This window comes from Macaca mulatta, chromosome X, assembly GCF_049350105.2.
Source record: "Macaca mulatta isolate MMU2019108-1 chromosome X, T2T-MMU8v2.0, whole genome shotgun sequence".
In the NCBI taxonomy this organism is placed as follows: Eukaryota; Metazoa; Chordata; class Mammalia; order Primates; family Cercopithecidae; genus Macaca; species Macaca mulatta.
Window position 1 is genome coordinate 82,082,000 of NC_133426.1, and position 19,869 is coordinate 82,101,868.

A 19,869-nucleotide genomic window follows, 5' to 3' on the forward strand; every position below is an offset into this window, starting at 1 on the left:
AATGCTTACAGGAACTAGCTAATTAAAACTAAGAAAAGCACATTCAAAATACTGATTTACTTTGATAGCAAATGGTTGTTCTTTGAATACTAATGAAGATAGACAAGACCCATTAAGGTGAAGTGGGCTATTTCAAATATTCAACAGTTTATATAAATATTTATTATATATAAATATATATATATACACACACACACACATACACATACACACACACACACTGGAGTGCAGTGGCCCAATCTCGGCTTACTGCAACCTTTGCCTCCTGGGTTCAAGTGATTCTCCAGCTCAGCCTCCTGAGTAGCTGGACCACAGGTGTGCACCACTATGCGCAGATAATTTTTATATTTTTAGTAGACTAGGTTTCCATGTTGGCCAGGCTGGTCTCGAACTCCTGATCTCAAGTGATCTGCCCACCTTGGCCTCCCAAAGTGTTGGGATTACAGGTGTGACCCACCACGCCCAACCCTAGTTTACATAAATACTTAAAAAGGTTTTTAAGAGCTAAGCATCTGTATCCACTGACAGCAATGCAATACCTAGTTTATGATGACTTAAAACAAATACCCATAAGGAAAAAAAGCTTTATTTTATCTAAATTTACTTTCAGTCAATAGTTAAGTAGCATTATTCCTCCCAGTACTATACTCCCTGTCTCTATAAGGCTGTTCTTGGGAGCCAGACAGTTTAGGTAATAAGGTAGTCAAGAGGGTAACTGCTTGTAGTTATAAATCGACAGTAACTTTCTGCTTTTCTCTTAAGGTGCTAATAGTTGTGTCTAAAAAATGCAATTCTTAAAAAGGTATCATTTCTGATTTTGTTGTCGTCTGTAACCTGTGGAAACTAATCACATGAAACTACAATATTAGCAAATTTATTGAAATCCGTATAGAAAACATAAATTATCACTAATTTCAAACTCTGATTTATTAGCGTGTCACTGAATCTTTTAAAAAATGAAAAAGAAAAAGAAAAGCAGCTCCAAAGATAGTCTTATACCATTCTTTAAAAAGGAAACTGTTTCATTTAACTTTATACCCACCCCACACTGCAGTTTCAAAACAGAATATTTAATAGTCATGGTCATGAGCATTACACCAAGATGAGGTTTTCTATTTTGCTCCCATAGCTTCTGGTTAACAGAAAACACATGCTTCTTTTATTGAAGGAGTTTGGTCCAGCTGATGTTAATGTATTTCTTCCAATATATTTTATCCTCATCTTTGCTTCTGGAGGCATTGCCTCAGGTTGACTACCTTCATTTTCATTAAAACCTGCTGCTACCAAAAGAATTTTTGAAGCTAGAGTTGGAACAGGTTCTTTAGGCTTACTTAGTCCAAGTTTGATGGATATGGCTGATGCTTTATTTGTCATCTGACTACCTGTGGCAGATCTAAACTTGATCTTTGTAGGCTTTGTTGGGAGGACTGCAGCTTCTTTTTCAGCTGACGGATTCTCAGTGCTGTGACCAGAACTTTTCCCTCCATTACTGGAATAAACAGCCTTAGTTTTCACAGGTTTTTTCACTTCTTCTTCAGGTCTTCCAATGGCTCCAGCTCACTGCAACTTTTCAGCCTTCTCCTCTCCCACCTTCCTATCTGCCATTTTCCCTGCTATGGCCTACCCTGCAGCCAAGCCAGGCTCTTTCAGAGTTTTTGATGTAGGCGTTTAATGCTATGAAGTTTCCCCTTAGCACCACTTTTGCTGTATCTCAGATATTTTGATAGGTTGTGTCACTATTATTCCATTCAAAGGATTTTTAAATTTCTATCTTGATTTTATTGTTGACCCAAAGATTATTCAGGAGTAGATTATTTAATTTCCACATATTTGTATATTTTTGAGTATTCCTTTTTGTATTGGCTTCCAATTTTTTTCCACTGTGGTCAGCAAGAGTACTGGTATAATTTTGATACTCTTAAATTTATTGAAACTTTTTTGTTGCCTATCCTATGGTCTATCTTGGAAAATGTTCCATGTTCTGATAAAAAGATTATATATTCTGCAGTTGTTGGGTAGAATGTTCTGTAAATATCTGTTAAGTTGATTTGTTCTAAGGGTATAGTTTAAGTCAATTGTTTCTTATTTGACTTTCTGTCTTGATGACCTGTCTAGTGCTGTCAGTGGAGTATGTTTCCCACAGTGTTGCCATCTGTCTCATTTCTTAGGCCTAGTAGTAATTGTTTTATTGTTTTTTAAAATTATTTTATAAATTTGGGAGCTCCAGTGTTAGGTGCATATATATTGTGATATTTTCCTGTTGGCTAATTCTTTCGTCATTATATAATGTCTCTCTTTGTCTTTTTAAACTGTTGAGGCTTTAAAGTCTATTTTGTCTGATATAAGAATAGCTACTCCTGCTTGCTTTTGGTTTTCATTTGCATTGAATATCTCTTTCCACCCCTTTACCTTATGTTTATGTGAGGCCGTATGTGTTAGGTGAGATTCTTGAAGATAGCAGATACTTAGTTGGTGAAATTTTATGCATTATGCCATTCTTTATCTTCTAAGCAAAGCATTCAGGCAACTTACATTTAACATTAGTATTGAGATGTGAGGTACCATTCTATTTATCATGCTACTTGTTGCCTGAATATCTTTTTTTCCTTGTGTAATGGTTTATAGGCCCTGTGAGATTTATGCTTTAAGGAGGTTCTGTTTTGGTGTATTTCAAGGTTTTGTTTCAAGATTTAGAACTCTGTTTAGCATTTATTGTAGTGCTGGCTTGGTAGTGGCAAATTCTCTAAACATTTGTTTGTCTGAGAAAGACTTTTTCTCTTCTGTATTAGTATGTTTACACACTGCTATAAAGGACTACTGGAGACGGGGTAATTTATAAAGAAAAGTGGTTTAATTGACTCTCAATTTCACATGGCTATGGGATCCTTATGAAACTTACAACTACAGCAGAAGATGAAGCAGAAGCAAGGCATGTCTTACATGGTGGCAGGAGAGAGAAGGAAATGGGGAAAGTGCCACACTTTAAAACCATCAGACGGTGTGAGAACTCACTATCAAAAGAACAGCATGGGGGAAATTCATTCCCATGATCTTGCACCCCCTGAAGTGATGGCCCTAGCTGTATTTTGGCCTCTTTTAGTCACAGTTGGAGCTGGAGCTGCTAGGATGCAGGGTACCATGTCCCAAGGCTGCCCATAGAAGCTGGACACTAGGCCTGGCCCACTAACCCATTTCTTCCTCCTAGATCTCCAGGTCTGTGGCCTGTGATGGGAGGGTCTGCCTTGAACGACTGACCCTGGAGACATTTTCCCCATTGTCTTGGCTATTAACATTCAGCTTCTCTTTACTTATGCAAATTTCTGCAGCTAGCTGGAATTTCTTTCTAGAAAATGGGTTTTTCTTTTCTACCACAAGGTCAGGCTGGAAAATTTTTAAACTTTTACATTCTACTTTCCTTTTAAACGTAAGTTCCTATTTCAGACCATCTCTTTGTAAATGCATATGACTGTACACTGTTAGGAGCAGCAGGGCAATATTTTGAATGCTTTGTTGCTTAGAAATTTTTTACTCCAGATACTCTAAATAACCTCTTTCAAGTTCAAAGTTCCACAGATACTTGGGGAAGGGGCACAATGCCACCAGTCTTTTTTCATAACAAGAGCGACCTTTGCTTAAATTTCCAGTGAGTTTTTATCTTTATCTGAGACCACCTCAGCCTGGATTTCATTGTTTATATCACTATCAGTATTTTGGTCACAACCATTCAACACGTCTCTAGGAAGTTCCAAACTTTCCCACATCTTCCTGTATTCATCTGAGCTTTTCAAACTGTTTCAACCTCTGCCTGTTACCCAGTTACCAAGTCACCTCCGCATTTTCATGTATCTTTATAGCAGTGCTCCACTCTTCTGGTACAGAATTCCTGTATCAGTCAATTTTCACACTGCTATAATGAACTACCTGAGACTGGGTAATTTATAAAGAAAATACTTTTAATTGATTCACAGTTCTGCATGCCTGAGGAGGCCTCAGAAATCTTAACAATCATGGCATAAGATAAAGGGTAAGCAACGTGTATATTACATGACAGAATGAGAGAGAGCACGAGGCGGGGATGTGCCACACTTTTAAACCATCAGATCTTGTGAGAACTCACCCACTATCACAAGAACAGCATGGGGGAAATCTACCTTCATGATTTAATAACCTCCCACCTGGTCCCTCCCCTGACATACGGGGATTAAAATTCAACATGAGATTTGAGTGGAGACACAGAGCCCAACCATACCACCTTCACTTATGAAACTTAGTTTTGCTGGATACAAAATTCTTGGCTGATAATTACTTTGTTTAAGAAAGCTAGAGATAGGACCCAATCCTTTCTGGCTTCTAGGGTTTCTGCTGACAAATCTGTAGTTAATCTGACAGATTTTCTTTTATAGGTTACCTGATGCGTTTGTCTCACCGCTCTTAATATGCTTTTCTTCATCTCTTCATCTTGACTTTAGATAACCTGATGACTATGTTCCTAGGTGATAATATTTTTGCAATAAATTTTCCAGGTGTTCTTTGGGCTTCTTATATTTGGATGTCTAGATCTCTAGCACAACGAGGGAAGTTTTCCTTGATTATTCCCTGAAATAAGTTTTCCAAACTTTTAGATTTCTTTTCTTTCTCAGGAAGAACAGTGGTTCTTATGTTTGATCATTTAACATAATTCCAAATTTCTTGGAGGTTTTATTCATTTTTAATTTTTTTCTTTGTCTTTGATAGGTTGGGTTAATTCAGACACCTTTTATTTGAGCTGTGAAGTTCTTTCTTCTATTTGTTTAATTCTATTTTTTAACATTTTCAGTGTATTTTGCATTTCTCTAAGTGTGTCTTTCATTTCCAGAAGTTGTGATTATCTTGTCTTTATGATAGCCGTTTCTCTGGAGGCTTTTTTATCCATATCCTGTATTTTTAAAAAATTTCTTTAAGTTGTTTTTCACTTTTCTCTGGTGCCTTCTTGAGTAGCTTAATAATCATCCTTCTGAATTCTTTGGCAATTCAGATTTTATTTTCCCTTGGTTGGGATCCATTGCTGGAGAGCTAGTGTGATCTCTTGGTGTTGTTATAGAAACTGGTTTTGTCATATTACCAGAATTACTTTTCTGGTCTCTTCTCATTTGGGTAGACTGTTTTGGTTGAAAAATCTGGAACTCAAGGGATGCTGTTCAGATTTTTTTGTCCCATGGGGTGATCTTTGATGTGGTACTCTCCCCCTTCACCTGGGAAAGGACTTCCTGAGAGCCAGACTGCAGTAATTGTGATTGCCCTCCTGGGTCTAAACACCCAGCGGGGCTGCCTGACTTTTGGCTGATGCTGAGGAATGTCTACAAAAGAAACTTTTCACAAGCAGAAAGTTCTGGAACTCAAAGCCTGCTGTCTGGATTCTTTTGTCCCACAGGGTACTTTCTTGATGTGGTACACTCTCCCCTCCCCTAGGAGTAAGAGTCCCTGAGGGACAACCTACTGTGAATCATGCTGCTCTTCTGGGCCCAGCCACCTTGTGGAACTGCCACACTCCAGGATGGTGCTGGGGCATGTCTGTAAGGGATCCAGTGATGTGACATTTCCTCAAGTCTCCTAGCAGCAGGTATCAGCACCAATTCTCACTCTCCTGCCACCGCCATCAGTTAGATTTCCTTGGTTATAAATAGTCTTAGTGTGTTGGCTTTCTCAAGTGTCAGTTGTAGTAGTAATGAACTAGTCATGTGGACAGACTCAAGACATCCTGGTTAACCAGGGTGCTGCAGGCAATGGTGATAGCTGAGGTCTTGCACAAGTTTTCTTGTTCCTGGGCACCGTGTTACTTTGCTTAAGTATTCTGTATTGGACCATATTGATTGGCCTCTGGCCAGGAGGTGGTGCTTGTAAGAGAGTACCAGCTGCAGTGGTGGCGGTGGGAATTGTGCCTGCCTTATATTACCCACGGAAGGTAATCTGGTGTCTCAGGCAATGAGCAGGGTCATAGAGCTCCCAAAAGTTTCTGTGTTTTGTGTTAAGCTACCAGGGCAGATGGAAGGGCAAAGCCACATGGGGGTGAGTCAGGTAAGTCTACACTCTGACTCCCCATGTGCAGGTGTAAGCAGCAGCCCCAGTGGGGATCAGATGACAGTTATCTGGTCACTGATGTAATGTTCCATGGAGGAGTACAGCTGCCTCCACTGCATGGAAGAATCTGCATTTAGGGAAGGGAGTAGCAGGCAGCAGTAAGCCCCACCCAGCTCCGACACAATTGGCAAGGCATGTCTCACACACCACACTGTTCCACTAGAAGCGGCGAGATAGATTCTAGGCAGTCTACACTCAGAACTCAAAACTGCTCCCAGGCCATAAGTCTTCTCCCTCAAGACAGAAACCATGGCTTTCAGGCCAGGGCCCACCCACTCCACACTTGCACATGTGGCTATAGCACTCTTCCTCCTTACCCCTCGGTTCTGGTGAAGCGGGATTGTCCCCACTTGAGATTATATTATGAATCTCAATTGGGAGCTTCTATCAACCTGGGACTGCCACCTGAGTTATCCAGCTGACTTCTACAAGGTCCCCTATGAGGTAGGATCAGGAATGGCTTCCCTCCATTCTTGCTGGAGTCTGGCAGTACATGCAAAGTACATGCTGATGCTGCTCCTCTTCATGTACTCTCACCGCTCACAGCTCCAGCACTGGATAGGGTTAAGGCCTTCCACTGTGGGCTGCTTGCCAGGTTCCCTAGTGGAGAGTATATCCTGGAGGCAGCCTCTCCCCTTATTGCACTCTGAGGACTTAACAGCTTTTTGCCTGGCTCACGGTGTAGGCTGCGGCCCGCTGCTTCTTTCAAAGGATCTGTGGTTTCTTTCTGTTTTCCTGTTAAGTTCCTGTGTTGCTTCTTGGAAAAAAAAGTTCACAGCTTGTTGCTACATAACCATGTTGGTTGGCCTCCAGCCAGGATGTGGTGCTTGTAAGAGAGCACCAGCTGCAGTGGTAGCGGTGGGAATTGTGCCTGCCTTATATTACTCAGGGAAGGTAATCTGGTGTCTCAGGCAATGAGCAGGGCCATAGAGCTCCCAAAAGTTCTGTGTTTTGTGTTAAACCACCAGGGCAGGTGGAAGGGCAAAGCCAAGTGGGGGCTGACAGGGTTTTGTGAGGGTTATCCATGTAGTTCATTCTTTTTCATGGCTGAATAATATTTAATTGTATGGATATACTACATTTTGTTGTAGTTGGTAGACATGTGGGTTGTTTCTACTTTTTGGCTATGTACATTGTGTGTACGTCTTTTGTGTGAACATGTTTTTCTTTTCTTTTTTTTCTTTTGAGGTGGAGTCTTGCTCTGTCGCCTAGGCTGGAGTGCAGTGGCACAATCTCAGCTCGCTGCAACCTCCACCTCCCTGGTTCAAGCAGTTCTTCTGCCTCAGCCTCCTGAGTAGCTGGGATTATAGGCACACACCATCACGCTGGGCTAATGTTTTTGTATTTTTAGTAGAAATGGGGTTTCACCATGTTGGCCAGACTGTTACTGAACTCCTGACCTCCGGCAATCTACATACCTCAGCCTCCCAAAGTGCTGGGATTACAGATGTAAGCCACTGCGCCTGGCCAGTATCCCTTTTCTACAGCCATATTAAAACAGGTACAAACATTTATTTTCCGATTTAGTTTTCCTTTCTGTGCATATCAAAGTTGTACTCTTCAGACCAACAAGCTAACTTGAGGCAAATTACATAGCTTTCCATATACCCTTTTTTCCTCAGGTGCTAATCAAAGGCTCTGAAAATGGATACTGCTGTAGTAATGTCTGCTTTATTCTTAAAGTGCTTCTATTACTAGATGTAAAGATTTGATGTTAACAAAAGGGTTTTAATATGTAAATATGAATGAATGCCTTTAGTTTACCCGTTTGTCTATTATTATTAGTCTGTTTTCATTTATGCTTCATAGAGGTGGATCCTTTCATGATCTGGAATACATTTCACTAGATATTGTTGCATTTTAAGAATGAAAATACAGCTGTTTTCTGTCTTAGATTAATCCTGCTGCTGCTATGAGAAACTGAAAATCAAGAATGTGATGCACTTTTTACATTACTATATACCATACATATACCATAGCTTGCTTTGATGCCTTTCCTGTAGCACAGCCACTAACAAGAGTGAGTGAATTATAAAATTCTCTTTGGGAAGGAATCAGTGCAACTAACTAACTATTAGCTGGTATTGGCCTATGAAGGACAATAACTTAGAAACACGAGAATTCTGTTAATAGTACACTTTTTGGCCTTAAATGTCTTCTACTACTGAAAATAGTTTAAATCTTAGCTTTGTTTCTATTACTCCCTCTCTCTGCCTCAGCAAGGGGAGTTAGGAAGAATGGCGTAAAGGACATAGTGTCATTGATTTGTTGCTGAACTTTTAGAAAACATTAATCTATGTATGCTGGGGACTTATATTTTGTTTGTATATAGAGGAGAAATAATGCTGCCCTGAACCAATCACATTTAGTATAAATCACGTCAATCAAAACCTGGCAGAGACACAACAAAAACGAAAATTTCAGGCCAGTATCCTTGATGAACATCAATGTGAAACTCTTCAATAAAATACTGGCAAACCGAATCCAGCAGCACATCAAAAAGCTTATCCACCACAATCAAGTCAGCTTCATGTCTGGGATGCAAGGCTGGTTCAACATATGCGAATCCATAAATGTAATCCATCACATAAACAGAACCAATGACAAAAACCACAAGATTATCTCAGTAGATGCAGAAAAGGCCTTCCATAACATTCAATACCCCTTCATGCTAAAAACTCTCAATAAATTCGATATTGATGGAATGTATCTCAAAATAAAAAGAGCTATTTATGACAAACACAGAGCCAATATCATAATGAATGGGCAAAAGCTGGAAGCATTCCCTTTGAAAACCAGCACAAGACAAGAATGCCCTCTCTCACCCCTCGTATTCAACGTAGTATTAGAAGTTCTGGCCAGGGCAATTAGACAAGACAAAGAAATGAAGGGTATTCAAATAGGAAGAGAGGAAGTCAGATAGTCTCTGTTTGAAGATGACATGACTGTATATTTATAAAACCCCATCGTCTCACCGCAAATCTCCTTAAACTGATAAGCAACTTCAGCAAAGTCTCAGGATACAAAATCAATGTGCAAAAATCACAAGCATTCCTATACACCAATAACAGACAAATGGAGAGCCAAATCATGAGTGAGCTCCCATTCACAATTGCTACAAAGACAATAAAATACCTAGGAATACAACTTACAAGGGATGTGAAAGACCTCCTCAAGGAGAACTACAAACCACTGATCAAGGAAATAAACAAGAAGGGACACAAACAAATGGAAAAACATTCCATGCTCATGAATAGGAAGAATCAATATCATGAAAATGGCCATACTGTCCAAAGTAATTTATAGGTTCAGTGCTATCCCCATCAAGCTACCATTGACTTTCTTCACAGAATTACAACAACAACAACAAAAAACCAAAAAAACCACAACTACTTTAAATTTCATATGGAACCAAAAAAGAGCCCGTATAGCTAAGACAATCCTAAGCAAGAAGAACAAAGCTGGAGGCATCACGCTACCTGACTTCAAACTATACTACAAGGCTACAGTAACCAAAACATCATGGTACTGCTACCAAAACAGATATATAGACCAATGGAACAGAAGAGAGGCCTCAGAAATAATGCCACACATCTACAACCATCTGATCTTTGACAGACTTGACAAAAACAAGCAATGGGGAAATGATTCCCTATGGTCTTGGGAAAACTGGCTAGCCATATGCAGAAAACTGAAACTGGACCTCTTCCTTACACCTTTTACAAAAATTAACTCAAAATGGATTAAAGACTAAAATGTATGACCTACAACCATAAGAACCCTAGAAGAAAACCTAGGCAATACCATTCAGGACATAGGCATGGGCGAAGACTTCATGACTAAAACACCAAAAGCAATGACTAAAGCCAAAGCTGACAAATGGGATCTGATTAAAGAGCTTCTGCACAGTGAAAGAAACTGCCATCAGAGCGCACAGGCAACCTATAGAATGGAAGAAAATTTTGTAATCTGTCCATGTGACAAAAGGCTGATATTCAGGATCTACAAAGAATAGACACTTCTCAAAAGAAGACATTTATGCAGCCAAGAAACATATGAAAAAAAGCTCATCATCACTGGTCATTAGAGAAATGCAAATCAAAACCACAATGAGATACCATCTCACGCCAGTTAGAATGGTGATTATTAAAAAGCCAGGAAACATCAGATGCTTGAGAGAATGTGGAGAAATAGGAACACTTTTACACCGTTGGTGGGAGTGTAAATTAGTTCAATCATTGTGGAAGACAGTGTGGCAATTCCTCAAGGATCTAGAACCAGAAATATCATTTGACCCAGCAATCCCATTACTGGGTATATACCCAAAGGTTTATAAATCATGCTACTATAAAGACACATGCACACGTATGTTTATTGTGGCACTATTCAGAGTAGCAAAGACTTGGAACAAACCCAAATGTCCATCAATGATAGACTGGATAAAGAAAACGTGGCACATACACACCATGGAATACTATGCAGCCATAAAAAAGATGAGTTCATCTCTTTTGCAGGGACATGGATGCAGCTGGAAAGCATCATTCTCAGCAAACTAACACAAGAACAGAAAACCAAACACTGCATGTTCTCACTCATAAGTGGGAGTTGAACAATGAGAACACATGGACACAGGGAGGGGAACATCACACACCAGTGCCTGTCAAGGAGGTGGGGGGCTAGGGGAGGGATAGCATTAGGAGAAATATCTAATGTAGATGATGGGTTGATGGGTGCAACAAACTGCCATGGCACATGTATACCTATGTAACAAACCTGCACATTCTGCACATGTATCCCAAAACTTAACAGTATAATAAAAATATTTTAAAAATTAAATTATTGAAAAAGTAACTCCAACTATTCTGTTTCTCTTATATATTTTTACTTAGCAAAGGAAAACTTTAGTAAGAATGCTACATGATAAGAAGAAAAATCATTTCTCAAGCACATACCGAAACTTGAAGGTGATTGAACCCAAAATAATGGGTGGGAAACACCAAATGAGGTGAAGGAATATGAGAAAGATGTGTGGGTCCAAGCTATCTGGTTATATTTTGATGTTGCCAATATTGCAAAGTCAAAATTTTAATTTTCTTATTTAATGTATTTGTTGGCCAGAGAGCTATTTTTGTATCAATGTGCCTTGCACGTACATTAAAAAAAATTTTGAAAGGCCATGTAGTAATGCCTGAGATAGTTGATGGTTGTTACCACCTCACTAATTTGTATGCAGTATGAAATGCTCATTCCATTGTCCAACTGATGTTCTCTATTTATAGATCTTGTCACACTGGAACTATTTTATAAGCTGGGGACGTGATTTACTGTTTTTGTTGTATATTTTTTGTTCTTAGTCTGTTAGTGGCTGTTCTGTAGTGGGAAATAGTAAAAGGATTCTTCACTCCCTTTTCTTTTTCCCCCAGCACCTTCAAGTAATGTGATGACACCATGTCTTGTGTGCTTTGAAAAAAGTTTCAGCTTGTTGCCTCCTTTAGTGTTTTAAAGAAGTGTTATACAAAGCATTGTTTGCAGAATGTAGGGAGAAAATGGAGTCCACTTTAATTTGGAATTCTTTGTGAGCTATGATACAAGTTATCAGCTCTGTCTAACTTTAAAAATTTTGTTATTAAAAGCACCTTGCTTAGAATATTTTAAATATTTATGTCTACAACAATTTTCTCAAAATAATAAACTGTGCAATTCTTGTCATTAAAAAAAGATCTGAATTCTCCCTACTGTGACTTGTTAGTTTCTCTGTGTATTTCCTGCTAGTGTAAATGTGAAAGCTTTGCTTGCATTATGTTTTAGAAATGCATTTTGCACACTCTAATTTTGCCGAAGCTCCATGAAAAGGTTAGATCTAAGTAGATAAATAAAGCTATGCACATGTTTTGAAAGTTTAATTTGTGAGTCATTACCAAAAGTGGCCTATTTGTCCTTATTAGTTTGCTGTTCTTAGCTTTACTATCTTTGGAAACTTGGCTCAAAGTTATATAGTTCTAGGCTAGCTCATCAGTGGAACTAGGAGAGAGGAAAACTGGCACGTATTTTAATAAAGTTCAATTTGAATGAAAAAATAGTATACAGTATAGTATTGTTAACAATGCTGTACGTTAGATCTCCAAAACTTATTCATCTCAGATAAATAAAACTTTGTACACTTTGACCATTTCCCCGTTTCCCACTCCACGCCTGCTACTCCCCACCCCCGCCCCAACCCCACCAAGCCCCCAGGAAATCACCATTCTACTTTTTGCTTCTATGAGTTTGACTATTTTTAGATTCAACATATAAGTGATTATGCAATATGTGTTGTTTTGACCCTGGCTTATTTCACTTAGCATGTTGTACGGGTTCATCCATGTTGTTGGAAATGGCAGGATTTTCTTCTTTATAAGGCTGAGCATATTTCTACTATACACACATATACTCACACACACAATACATATATATGTATACACACACACACAAACACACATACATACCCTACATTTTTAAAATCCATTCATCTGTTATGGGCATGTATATTGTTTTCATATCTTGACTGTTGTGAATAATGTTGCAGTGAGCATAGGATTGCAGATATCTCTTCGAGGTGCTGATTTAACTTCCTTTGAGTATATACCCAGAAGAGGGATTGCTGGGTCAAATGATAGTTCTATTTTTATTTATTTGAGGAGCCTCTATGCTGTTTTCCGTAATGGCTATACCAATTTACATTTTTATCAACAATGTATAAATGTTTCATTTTTTCCATATCCTCACCAACACTTATTATATTTTGACTTTTTGGTAATATTTATTGTAACAGGTATGAGGTGATATCTCATGAATATTTGATTTGCATTTATGTTATGACTGATGATGTTGCCCACCTTTTCATATACCTGTTGCCCATTTGTGTGTCTTCTTTGGAAAAATGTCTATTCAAGTTCTTTGCCCATTTTTAATCTGGTTTTCCTTATTTGTTTTTGAGTTGTGTGAGTTCCTTATATATTTTGGATATTAACCCTTTACCAGATGTATAGTTTCCAAATAATTTCTCCCATTCTGTAAGTTGCCTTTTCATTGTGTTTTTTCCTTTGTAGTGCAGAAGCTTTTTAGGTTGATGTAATCCCACTTGTTTATTTTACTTTTTATTCTCACTGCTTTTGGTGTCCTATCCAAGAAATTATTGTGAAGACCAATGTCATGGAGCTTTCCCCAGAATTTTATGGTTTCATTTGTTATGTTTAAGTCTTTAATCCATCTTGAATTGGTTTTGGTGAATGGTGTAAGATAAGTGTTCAAGCTAATTATTTTGCATGTAGATAATCTAGTTTTCCTGTACTTGATCTTAGCCAAAAGGCTGAGAAGCAATATATTCAGTTTTTCTAACACAGTGTATTGAGACTATCCTTTGAACATTTTGTATTCTTGGCAATCTTGTGGAAGACCAGTTGGTTGTGTATTTATGGGTTTATTTCTGTGCTCCCTATGTTTTCCCATTGTTCTTTGTGTCTGTTTTTATGGCAGTATCATACTGTTTTTATTACTATAGATTTGTAATATAATTTGAAATTCGAACTCAACAAGTGTGAAGCCAGATTTGATATTCTTTTTCAAGATCATTTTGGCTATTCAGAGTCTTTTGTAGTTTCATATGAAGTCTAAGATTGGTTTTTTTCTTTCTGTGAAAAATGCCATTGAAATTTTGATAGGGATCACATTGAATCTGTAAATATCTTAAGGTGGTATGGACAGTTTAACAGTATTAATTCTTCCATTTCATGGATATGGAATATCTTGTGATTTATTTGTGTCTGCTTTAATTTCTTCATTGTTTTGTAGTTTTCATTTTATGATTTTTTCCCTCCTTGGTTAGGTTTTTCCTAAGAATTTATTTTTTTGATGCTATTGTAAATGGGATTCCTTTATTAATTTCTTTTATCATAGTTCATTTTTAGTGCATAGGCATGTGACTGATTTTTGGATGTTGATTTTGTGTCCCGCAACATTACTGAATTCATTTGTTACTTTCAATAGTGTTTTACTGCAGTCTTCAGGGGTTTCTACATATAAGATCATGTAGTCTGCAAATAGACAATTTTACTTCTTCCTTTCTGAGTTGGATGTAATTTATTGTTTTTTTCCCTAGTTGTTCTGATTAGAACTTTTAATACTGTGTTGAATAGAAGTGGCAGGAGTGGGATATTTGTCTTGTTCCTGCTATTAAAGAAAGAGCTTTCAGCTTTTCACCCTTGAGTATGATGTTAGCTGTAGGTTTTTTATGTATAGCCTTTATTATGTTGAAGTACATTCCTTCTATACCTAATTTGTTACAGATTTTTATCATGAATGGATGTCAATTTTTTTCTAATGTTTTCCTACATCTATTGAGATGATTATATGGTATTTATTCTTAAACTATTCATGTGGTGTACCACACATATTGATTTATGTATGATGAACCATTCTTGCATTCCAGGGATAAATCTCACTTAATCATGTTGTATAATTTTTTAATGTGGTGTTGAATTGTTGAGCATCATTTCATCTGTGTTCTTCAGGGATATTACCCTGTAATTTTCTTTTCTCATAATGTCTTTATCTGGTTTTGGTATCAGGGTAATACTGGCTTTGTGAAATGAGTTTATAAATGTTCCTTTCTCTTCAATTTATGGAAGAGTTTGATAAGGATTGACACTAATTCTCTTTGAATGTTTCGTCGAATTCACCATTGATGCCATGTGGTTCTGGGTTATTTTTTGTTGGGATATTTTTGATTACTGATTTTATCTACTTACTTGTTATTGGCCTGTTGAGATTTTTAAATTTCTTTGTAATTTGGTGTGGTAGGTTGTGTGTTTCTTGAAATTTATTAATTTCTTGAAGGTTTTCCAGTTGTTGGAATATAATTTTTTCTTATGATCCTTATTTTTTTGTGAAAAGAGAAAATGAAAATAAATAAAATTATAAATGAAAGAGGAGCTATTTTTGATTTGACTTATTTTTGCTCTAGTCTTTATTGTTTCCTTCCTTCTGCTAACTTTGGGCTTAGTCTGTTCTTTTTTTGGTTCTTTGATATGTAAAGTTAGATTGTTTGAGATTTTACTTTTTAATATGGCCACTTGTTGCTATTACTTCTTAGTACATTTTTTGCTTCATCTCATGTTTTGATATGTTGTGTTTTCACTTTTGCCTTGAGATATTTTAATAATTTTCTTTGAATTTCTTCCTCGACCCAGTGGTTGTTCAAGAGTGTGTTGTTTGGTTTTCACGTATTTGTGAATTTATCTATTATCTTGCTGTTACTGATTTCTAGTTTTATTTCATTGTGGTCAGAAAAGATACTTGGAATGATTTTATTTTTCTTAAATTTGTTAAGATTTGTATTTTGGCCTAACATGATCTATCCTGGAGAAGGTTTTGTGTGTACTTGAGAAGAATGTTTGTTTGCTATTAGGTGAAAAGTTCTGTACATGTCTGTTAGGTCTATCTGGTCTACCGTTTTGTTCAACTCAGCTGTGTCTTTATCAATTTTCTGTCTGGATATTCTAACCATTATTGAAAGTTGAGCATTTCACTTCTGAGTATATATCTAAAGGAATTTTAATCAGTATTTTGAGAGGATATTTGAACTTCCATGTTTATTGCAGCATTATGCACAATAACTATGATAAGGAATAAACCTAGATGTCCATCAGTGAATGAATGGCTAAAGAAAATGTGGTATATATACTTAATGGAATACTATTCAGCCTTTAAAAAGAAGGAAATTCTGTCATTTGTGACAATGTGGATAAACCTGAAGGACATTAAGCTAAGTGAAATAAGCCAGGCACAGAAAGACATATACCACAGGACCTCACTTACATGTGTAATCTAAAAAAGTTGGAATTATAGAAGTAAAGAGTAGAATGATGGTTACCAGAGTCTTCCAGGGATGGAGAATGGAGTAAGGGGGGAGAATGAGGAGTTGTTGGTCAAAGGGTACAAAGTTTCAGACAGAAGGAATACGTTTTGAGATCTATTGCATAGGAGGGTGCCTATAGTCAATAATATTGTATATTTTAATATTACTAAAGTAAGGAGAGTAAATTTGAAATGTCTCACCACAAAAAGGATAAGTAAGCAAGGTTATGGATATGTTACTTAGCTTAATATACTCATTCCATATTTTATACATATATCAAACACATTTTGCCCTATAAATGCATATAATTATGATTTTTCAATTAAAAATAACATTAATAAAAAAGAAAGTGAGGTATAAAAATATCCTACTATTATTATATTGCTATTTCTCCCTTCAAATCTGTCAATATTTGCTTTATATATTTAGTTGTCCTGATGTTGGGTGTGTATATACAGTCATCTCTCATTATCTATAAGGCATTGGTTCCAGGACCCCTGCAGATACCAAAATCCACAGATGCTCAAATCCCTTAAATAAAATGGCATAGGATTTGTATATAATCTATGCACATGTCCTGTATACTTTAAATCATCTCTACATTACTTATAATATCTAATACAATGTAAGTGTACTTACAATATCGAATACAATGTAAATAGTTATAATGTATTTTTAATTTCTATCATTTTTGTTGCTGTTATTCTTTTATTTTTAAGAATATTTTTGATTAATAGATAGAGAGGTCCAGCTGTAGTTATAATTGCCATATCTTCATGTCAAGTTGATCCTCATCATTTTATAGTGACCTTTTTGACTCTAGACAGATAGTTTTTTGAATTGAAGCCTATTTTATCTGATTAAGTGTAGCTACCCCTACTTTCTTTTAGTTAGTATTTACATGGAATATATTTTCCTATCCCTTTACTTTCATTATATGTGTCCTTAAGACTAAAGTGAATCTCATATATAGCGTGTCACTGGGTCTTAAGTTTTAAAATTCATTCAGCCACTCTATGACTTTTGTGAATTTGTAGTGAGTATTTTATGAATTATTTTTGGCCATTTCATAGATCTCCATTTCTTTTGAGTTGTTTACTGGAAATTTATTATGTTCCTTTGGTGGCGGAGGATCATGTTTTTCTGATTTTTCATATTCCTTGTAGCCTTGCATTGTGATCTGTACATTTGAAGAAGTCACTTCTTCATGACTTTACAGACTAGATTCCATAGGGAAAGATTTTCTCCTGCAAGTGGGTATGAGGGTACTGGCTGGGTAGGGTGCATATCAGTGCCAGATTCAGAACCAGGTCTGGGTTTGCATGGGGACATCAATTATGGGGGTGTGCAGGAGTACCAGGTGCAGGAGTGTATAGAGGCAACAGGTCGGAGGTGTGGGTGTGGGTGCATGTAGTGGAACCAAGGCTTGGGGACAGGTGTCGTGTTGCTGGCTCTAGAAGAGTGCACATCAGCTCCAGCTCTAGGAGTGTGCAGGGGGTGGAGTCCAAGCAACTCTGGATGGTGGGGTCTGCATTGGCAAAGACTGTAGGAGTCCTTGGCAGTGAATGCTGCAGAGGTCCTTGGTAGTGGCAAGGGCTGCTGAGGTTCTCCTGCTCTCATTTCCCCTCTGGGAGACCTTATGGTTGAGGTGATTACTCTTTGTGCTGAGCTATGCTAGCCTGGGGTATGGGAGAACAAGGATAAAATTCTTTTTTTACCCTTTTCTTTTTTTCTTTTTTATTATACTTTAAGTTCTAGGGTACATGTGCGCAATGTTCAGGTTTGTTACATATGTATATGTGTGCCATGTTGGTGTGCTGCACCCATTAACTCATCATTTACATTAGGTATATCTCCTAATGCTATCCCTCCCCCCTCCCCCCACCCCACAACAGACCCCAGTGTGTGATGTTCCCCATCCTGTGTCCAGTTGTTCTCATTGTTCAGTTCCTACATATGAGTGAGAACATGTGGTGTTTGGTTTTCTGTTCTTGCGATAGTTTGCTGAGAATGATGGTTTCTAGCTGCATCCATGTCCCTACAAAGGACATGAACTCATCCTTTCTTATGGCTGCATAGTATTCCATGGTGTATATGTGCCACATTTTCTTAATCCAGTCTGTCATTGATGGACATTTGGGTTGGTTCATGGATAGGAAGAATCAATATCATGAAAATGGCCATACTGTCCAAGGTAATTTATAGATTCAATGCCATCCCCATTAAGCTACCAATGACTTTCTTCACAGAATTGGAAAAACTATTTTAAAGTTCATATGGAACCACAAAAGAGCCCACATTGCCAAGACAGTCCTAAGCCAAAAGAACAAAGCTGGAGGCATCACGCTACCTGACTTCAAACTATACTACAAGGCTACAGTAACCAAAACAGCATGGTACTGGTACCAAAACAGAGATATAGACCAATGGAACAGAACAGAGCCCTCAGAAATAATACCATACATCTACAACCATCTGATCTTTGACAAACCTTCCTACCCTTTTCTATGTGGCCATCCTTAGTTTTTGTGTTCCACTGGTTTGCTACAGATTTGTTATTGTACTCAGGAGCACTCCCAGAGCCATTTTTGTCTATGGATATTTACATTATTGTTTTTGTTAGAGGTTGAGGGCCGGCACCTCCTAGTCTGCCTTCTTGCTGACATCATTACTGGTTCTGTCTATTATTGATAGAGCAATGTTGAAATCTCCAACTGTAATAGTAGATTCATCTATTTCTCTTTGTAGTTCTATCAGTTTTTGCTTCACATATTTGGACACATTTTTGTTAGGTACATGCACATTAAGGACTGTTTTATCTTCTTGGAGAATTGACAGTTTTATTATTATTTAATGCCTTTTATTATCCCTGATAATTTGTCATACTTTGAAGTCTGCTGTGTTGGGAAATAATATAGCTACTTTCATTTTACTTTGATTAGTATGAGAGTAGTAGTGTATTATTCTCTATTCATTTACTTTTAATCTATTTGTGTGTTTATATTTAAAGTGCATTTATTTAGAGAATAAACAGGTTGGGTCTTGCTTTTTGATCTAATCTGACAATTTTTAAATCTTTTAATTGGAATATTTAGACTATTGGCATTCAAAGTTATTATTGATATATTCAGATTAATATATACCATATTTGTTACTGTTTTGTGTGTGTTGCCCCTGTTTTATGTTTCTATTTTTCCTTTCACTTTCTTATACGTTTTGTGGTTTTGATTGAGCATTTTACATGATTCCGCTTTATCTGCTTTCTTAGAATATTAGTTATACTCTTTTTAACCTCAGTTTGTTTTGCTTTTTACTTGTTCTTAGGACAGAGTGATGATTCTAACATTTTTACCTGTGGAACTAGGGGCTGGATTTCCAAAGCCATTTTTTTTTTTTTTTTTTTTTTTTTACTATCAGATTTTTGATGGTTAGTTTGCCAACCCTGGTCTAGGAGAAAGACAAGATTCAAATGCCAAAGAGCACAACTATAAACATCAGGACTAGAGGGTCAAAGCCTCTTCCATTCTCTGTGGGAAAAATGGACGGATATTGGTGAGGCTGGAGGTGGAAGTCTCACTGGGCCCAAGGTAGAAGCAGAGAGTTTTCATCCAAGTCACCTTGGGGTGACCAAACCAGAGAACAAAATGAGTTGAAACAATATAGGAAAGCCAGGCACGGTGGCTCACGCCTGTAATCCCAGCACTTTGGGAGGCTGAGGTGGGCGGATCACGAGGTCAGGAGATAGAGACCATCCTGGCTAACATGGTGAAACCCCGTCTCTACTAAAAATGCAAAAAAATTAGCCAGGTGTGGTGGTGGGTGCCTGTAGTCCCAGCTACTCGGGAGGCTGAGGCAGG

The 19,869-nt window shown here is 37.5% G+C and overlaps 1 pseudogene; it reads right to left on the minus strand.

Moving 5' to 3' along the window:
* Positions 1 to 937: 937 nt before the first annotated feature.
* Positions 938 to 1,605, minus strand: LOC100430898 (PEST proteolytic signal-containing nuclear protein pseudogene; annotated as a pseudogene).
* Between the last annotated feature and the right edge of the window lie 18,264 nt (positions 1,606 to 19,869).